The sequence below is a fragment of the Ursus maritimus genome, unplaced genomic scaffold, assembly GCF_017311325.1.
Source record: "Ursus maritimus isolate PB19 unplaced genomic scaffold, ASM1731132v1 scaffold_12, whole genome shotgun sequence".
In the NCBI taxonomy this organism is placed as follows: domain Eukaryota; kingdom Metazoa; phylum Chordata; class Mammalia; order Carnivora; family Ursidae; genus Ursus; species Ursus maritimus.
This window is the reverse complement of record NW_024423564.1, coordinates 55,451,959-55,458,849: the sequence shown is the minus strand read 5'-3', so window position 1 is coordinate 55,458,849 and position 6,891 is coordinate 55,451,959.

Sequence of the window (6,891 nt, the reverse complement as noted above, 5' to 3'; positions counted from 1 at the left end):
GCCCCTCCGGTCAGACAGTACATCAAATCCTTCTCATGCTTGTAATGTCTCAGACTTCTCCTTGATACCAGGCAGAGAAAACACTCTGCTTCTAATGCTTCCAAGTGATTATGTTATACCCATCTAGATAATCTCCTTTTTGCCTTAAAACAACAGTCATGAAAGGATATCTGCATAACTAGAGGTTCTACCTATATTTGAAGGGGAGGGTATTATACAGGGAGAGATCATCGGGGTCAGTTTTGGAACTGTGCCTACTGCTGATGTTGCAAACCGGAAACTCAGCCTAGCTTCACTGGCAGCCACATGGCCTCAAACGGGCGCCAGTTCGGTAACTTTCCTGCAACCCACAGACTTTCCAAAAGTGCCAGGAGCAGATTCCCATCTTTTCTTATTTCAATCTCCTCCACTCCATGAGATTCCTTCATTCTCTCCAAGAGCTGGCTGGCCTAGGCGGGAACCGAACCAGTAACAATTAATTGTCTATGGGATAAGATGATGACAAAGGAGTTGGGACAAATAAAACATTTAAATGTATATTCATAAGTCTAACTAGAAACTAAGAGGACTATATCAAGAAACAGTAGCTAAAATTATTTTTCTTATCTTCATAAAAATACACTGGGTACCACACTTCCCCTGATAATTTTTGTCTTATCCAGTTTCACAGCAGCCCCAAGCTGCGAGCTGCAAGCTCATGCTGGTTCCCCACACAATGAAACCTAAAATGGTCTGAAATGGCTACTGGCGATTAGTGCTAATAATGATTCAAAACTGAGGATGTGAAGTCTCTTCAACTTAGACAAAGGGCACTGCTATCCAGAGAGCCACTGGGCTCTGCTTTCCCCTACCCCACCACACACATCTTGACAAGAGGACACATCTGCCTCAGATTTCAATAAATGCCCCTGGGGAGAATGCAGAAAGTAGGCGTTCTGACTTGAAAGAACAGAAGGATCCTATCACACCCTAAAAGTATAACAGCATGTCCTAATGGAACACTTTAACCAGTAAGAACTTTCTGTCTACCCTAGGATTTTCTGTGTCATCTTTCAAACCTCCAACAATTAAATGAAAATTTATAGCTGCTAGTTTTCTAAATAGCTCTCCCTCTGTGGCCTTTCCTGAGACCCTGAGAAATTGCAGAGTTCCTTTTTTTCCCTCAACTCTGTAAGAGCCTGTGCATTTTTAGCTTACATTGTCATTATTTTTCTTATCCTTCTTGAGACTATTACCCTCCTGAGTGTGGAAACTATGCCTTGTATATTTCTATATAATTCAATGTCTGGCATGTAATAATTGATTAATAAAATGTCTAGTGATGCATGACCAGTCTAATCAGTCTTCTGTGTTATTTTTCCTGTTGTGCTGTTTTGTTTCTAAGTCTTAAGTCCGAGGTTATATATTTATAAGTTACTTATATTTATAATGTAATTATATTTATAATGTATGTATTTATAAGTTGAATTAGCACACTGATTTTTAGTGTGAGCTAACCAGAGAGACAGGTTCTGTTACTGCTTGTGACTAGTCACAGTGTGAGCTTACTGGGAGCAACTAGGATGGATTCACAAGAATCTAATAAAAACAACAAAACCACAGAAATTGACAAAGTTCAAACGGGGACTGGTAAATCCCTCCAGAGAAACACTGAGCTCAAAAGGAAGATTCAGTTTGCATATAGACAACCTCTCATACCACCCAGATCCATGTGCTCTCTTCTGTCTTAGGAAACTCCAAGGCTATAACAAAAGGTCTTTTTTTTTAAAGGAAGGTGTTCTTCCTTCTCTGAGAAAGAAATTACAAGTGCAATAATTCATTCTAGTATGGCGGCCAGTTGTGATATCCTGGAAGATTAAAAGATTCAAGAGAGTTGTAAAACAAGCTACAGTCTTACTGATTTAGTTTGTCTCGAGGGGCAAAATTGATATTCATCAACTCCTTTATCAACTCCTTCAGCAACTATGCTCCACCTACATTCCATTCACCCTTGTCTAGTATGTTAACTGGTCTTGGTTGTTTGCCTAGCGGTGTGACCCAGACACTAATCCCTAAGAGATCTGAGTTCTTAGTTGTGCATTATTCTGCCTTTGTTTAGATATGTTTGCTAGAGTTGACCAGAGTCATTACCAGACATGGAAGCATGAAGGGACACCTCAGAGTCCCTCTGGATTATAGACCTGTCCCCTTAGTGTAGTAGTCACCTTTTTGCCCTTATCGTGGTAGGATAAATTACTGTGGCCAGTAGTCATGCTCTTCTTAGGCTATTGGTCTATTGACATATGAGGAGTCAAAGGGATTTGGTAGTAGTTACAATACCCAGTTTAGTAAAAATCCACTTTATCTCCTGGAAAAGAATTTTCCCTCACCACAAAACTAGGTTCTGTAACATGCCACAGTCTAAGATTAAGGGAACAGAAGCACAGATTCGCTAAAAGCGGATCACTGGGCACTGAGAGGTTGGTGGCCATTTTCACTTTCACTTCTTATTCTCTGGAGCAATGTATTTGAATTAAACAGACAATATACTACCAGTTCAAAATATATGCCCCATCTTGAAGGATAGTATCCTATCCTGTAAGCACCCCATCTTAAGGCCCTCAAATGAGTCTTCTAGTCTTTCCACTCTTACCAGACTGGCTGTTTCTAGGTAATAAGGCACATAGTGAGGTCATAAACCCATAACCATGAGCCCATTGCCTTTGTTATAAAATGGGTCTCTTGGGGGCGCCTGGGTGCTCAGTCGTTAAGCATCTGCCTTTGGCTCAGGGCGTGATCCCGGCGTTCTGGGATCCAAGTCGCATCAGGCTCCTCCATTGGGAGCCTGCCTTCCCTCTCCCACTCCCCCTGCTTGTGTTCCCTCTCTCTCGCTGGCTGTCTCTCTCTCTAACAAATAAAATATTTAAAAAAACAAAAATAAAATAAAATGGTCTCTTCATTAGAGGCAATGTTGTGTTGGATCTATGTCATGGATAAAACTTTTTATAGCTTTCAGAGGGTGCTGATGGGAAAGGCTCTACAGGAAGGGATATTAAACTGATATCTGGACTACGCATCAATTCTAGTAAAGATAAATGACTTCCTCCTCCAAGGTAGAAGGATTATGACGTGGTCTGCTACTAGGTGGTTGCTTGGTCTTCCTGAGGAATGGTTCCTTGGTTTTCGCTGGCAGGTTTTGCATCCAGCAGTGGCAGTGGTTATATCAGCCGAGGAGAGGAGGAGCTTACATTGTTGAGCTTTGCAACCTACTATCTGCCTCCAAGGGGTATCTACTAATTGCACAAGCACAGGGTACTGAGGAAAGATATATGGCTGACATCCTAAGCATAGGTCATTCTGCCCTCCTGCATTACATGCTGCCTGGTAACATTAAATGTGAGACACAGAAATATGCACTTTCCAACCACCATTCCCTCCTGTTCTTCCTGATACACATTAGACAAATCCTTGTGCTTTGACTTGAATTTTTCTTTTCAGACCTAAGCTTATACTTTTCTATCATGGCTATATGAGACCTAACCCTGATTGTCAACCAAGAGGCAATGAGGGATGGTAGAGGTGAGGCTTGAGATAAAGAGAGTCACTTTTTGAGACACCTGCACCAGGCAAAATAATTGCATGGTCTCAGGGAAGGGAGACTATTCTCTTTGTAGAAAATTAAAAAAAAAAATGTTGCTTTTACTGGCCAGAAAGATCCTAGAAAGGGGGTTCCAGATTCTCAGATATATTTACTCAAATGTAACTTTCCTTGGTCTTGTGGTTCTATTCTTTTTCTATCAAGGCCCTGATTTGAACAAAGAGACCTTGAGACTATGTATGTATCTCCTTTGTAGCCCAGTCACCCTTATACTTAAGTTCCTGGACCTAATTCTCATCATAGCAGGCCCTGAGACTTCCAGCAAGACTGACCAATAAAGCTCTGATAGAAATCTTCTGGTCTTCATACTTCTTAAGTTGAAATGGACTCTTCTTTGTCTTTTATTTTTTTAACTATGTCTCTAATACTATCTAAGCAGCCACTAACTTTACAACCTTCATTTTTAAAAACCTTTGCTGCCATACCAAGTAAGAGATACAACCTTCTTGAGTGCTCCCAGTGCATCTTGGTCTTCAACTGCACTACACCAATATCCACAGGTAAGAACTTAAGTGATGTAATGTATAGCATCTTACCACCAGCAATGAGTCTTACTGTTTCTAGATAAGCGGGCAATATGATTTTAAAAATCTTGTTTTCTAGAATCACTTCTGGTCTTATCCAAGTCCCTATAAAGCAAAGCCTGAGGCAAGTTGAAGTGATAATACTTCATAGAAGAAGCAAGCCCTAAAGATACAAAGGTGAGAAAAATAAATAAATGAGGCAAGAAAATATATGAGAAGCAATGCAATGTATTTTATCACACTGGCCATTTTTTTTCTCAGTAAGTCAGGAAGACTATAGCAGTTTGTTGTCAGATGTTTGCTTGACCTGCAGGATTTGCTTGGAAGGTTTACAAAGAAATTTTTCACCTCAGAGAAATCCTCCAAAAAATAAATGAGGGGAACTATCTGACTAGTCCTTCTATCTTCTCATTTTGTCATTGCTTTGGTTTGCCCCAATCACTGATCAAGTTTACAGCAAATATGAGCCATTGCATCCTGTTTGCAAAAATATTCTAACAGCTTAGAAAGCAACAAAATGTTTGGAAGCCATATAAAACAGAAGAGTTCATGAAATAAAATAGACAGACATGTCAAACTGGCTCAAACTAAATTATTGTAGGTAATTAATATTATCGAGAAGAGTGAAGAAGAAAAAACTCAATAGAACCAGAAATCCATAGCAGAATTGGTGGGAATTTTCTTCTGACATGATTCTTTTAAAAAAAAAAAAAATCAAGAAAGAAAAACAATATATTTTATAATTCTACCTTAAAAATAAATATTTTCTACAGTGAAACAGATATTGCTTAAAAATCAACATACAAAAATTAAAATATTTAAATAGTTGGTGTGTACTTTTTTTTTTTTACCTTTAAAACAAACCAAGCACTTGATGATAAAGCGAGGCAAAGGAACAATGTAGGAGAGTACCCATTCTTCCAGTGACTTTGGGGCCCACAGCAAGATTATTTTATTTTTTTACTTAAAAACATGGTTTAAAAGCATATTGCGCTCCTCATGGATATTACCTTTCATACTGTTGCTACAAATACCGCTAATCTGAATCTAAAGGCCACTGGACTGTATATTCTGTAAGAGCAAGGACCATATGTCTTAGTCACCAAAGGATGATACAGTACATCAAACTTGGTAAGCATTTGATGAGTAGTTTTTGAATGACACAGTAAGTCAATCAACCCAAAAGCGGTCGTGTCACGGTTAAGTTCCATCAGTCATTTCTTATTGCTCTTGATTACTCCTATTTCCAAGTCTTGATCCTACATCGAGTACAAATTACATTTCTTTTTTTTTTTTCTTTAAAGATTTTTATTTATCTATTCTTACAGAAACAGATGACAGCCAAGTCGGAGCAGGGAACACAGCAGGAGTGGGAAGTAGTAGCGGCTTCCTAGCGAGGAGCCCGGATGTGGGCACTCGATCCTGACGCCGGAGATCATGCCCTGAGCCGAGGCGTGACCCATGCAAAGCTGGCCACCCAGGCGCCCGACTAAAATTACATTTCTTAAACGATATTTGAGTAGTCCTCTCCAATTTGCCTCATAGCTTTTGCTCAGTGCAGTGAATATAAATATTGAAAATTGTATAAATATGTAGCTAAAAATGAGACTTCAGAATGTTACAAGGTTAATACATGAGAGCGGGCATAGCTAAATTTCTGTAATCATCTAAAGGTAGCTTTAAGCACCTTGAAGGATCCACAATGGTTGATTACGTCAGTGTTCATAGATTTACCCAGTATTTTGCTTTCATTCTAAATGCATAAAAACACAAACATCAGACTATCTTTTGTAGGACTATTTGACAAGTCACCCACCGGGGATTCGTATATACTTACCATGGGCCAAATTTCCCTGCCTTTGTCTTATTAATGCAGAATTTTCCCTAGCCTTTGTCTTATTGAATATGCTTCAGTACATTATTAATAGCCATAGAAAAATAAGCCTGAACTTTGTTTCTCATCTTGGCCTGCAGTCAGAGCATGGATCAGGATGATTCTCTATGTCATGAGAGAATCCGAGAAATGAATGGATGGGGCGCCTGTGTGGCACAGCGGCTTAAGCGCTCTGCCTCTCGGCCTCAGGAGACCCGCGTCGGCGTTATGGGATGGGCCCACACTCAGCTCCTCCACTTGAGCCTGCTTCTTCCTCCTCCCCACTCCCCCTGCTTGTGTTCCCTCTCTCGCTGGCTGTCTCTATCTCTGTCAAATAAATAAATAAAATCTTTAAAAAAAAAAAAGAAAGAAATGAATGGATAACTAGTGTGGGCTCAAAATAATAAAAATGTACTAAAGAGGGCATCGTTTCTTTCCCTCGAAATGCTAGAAATTCACTCTATAGGATACTTGAGAAACTTCCTCTTTGTTTTGTAGTATCCCTGCTATGTCACATAATGTTCAGGCCAAATGGGAATGGGGATAACGATCACTGCCGCTAAAGGAGCTCTCAGCTAAGTCTCGTTTCAGCGGAGTAGCTCTGCCCAAATTTGATCTATTTCAAGATTCACATTTTTAATATGATATGACTCTGTCAACACCAACCAACCGAAAATATGTTGGGAGCATTGATTCCATGAAAAGTACGCGATCGGAGAAGTTCTTGGAGGACTACATCGGGAATGAAAATGACTCCCTGGCCAATAAAACAGCAAAGATGTGAAGAGAAACAAGATATTAGCTATCAGCGAAGGGAGTCAAGTGCTTCTCATCCTGGTGGACATCAGACAAAAAGT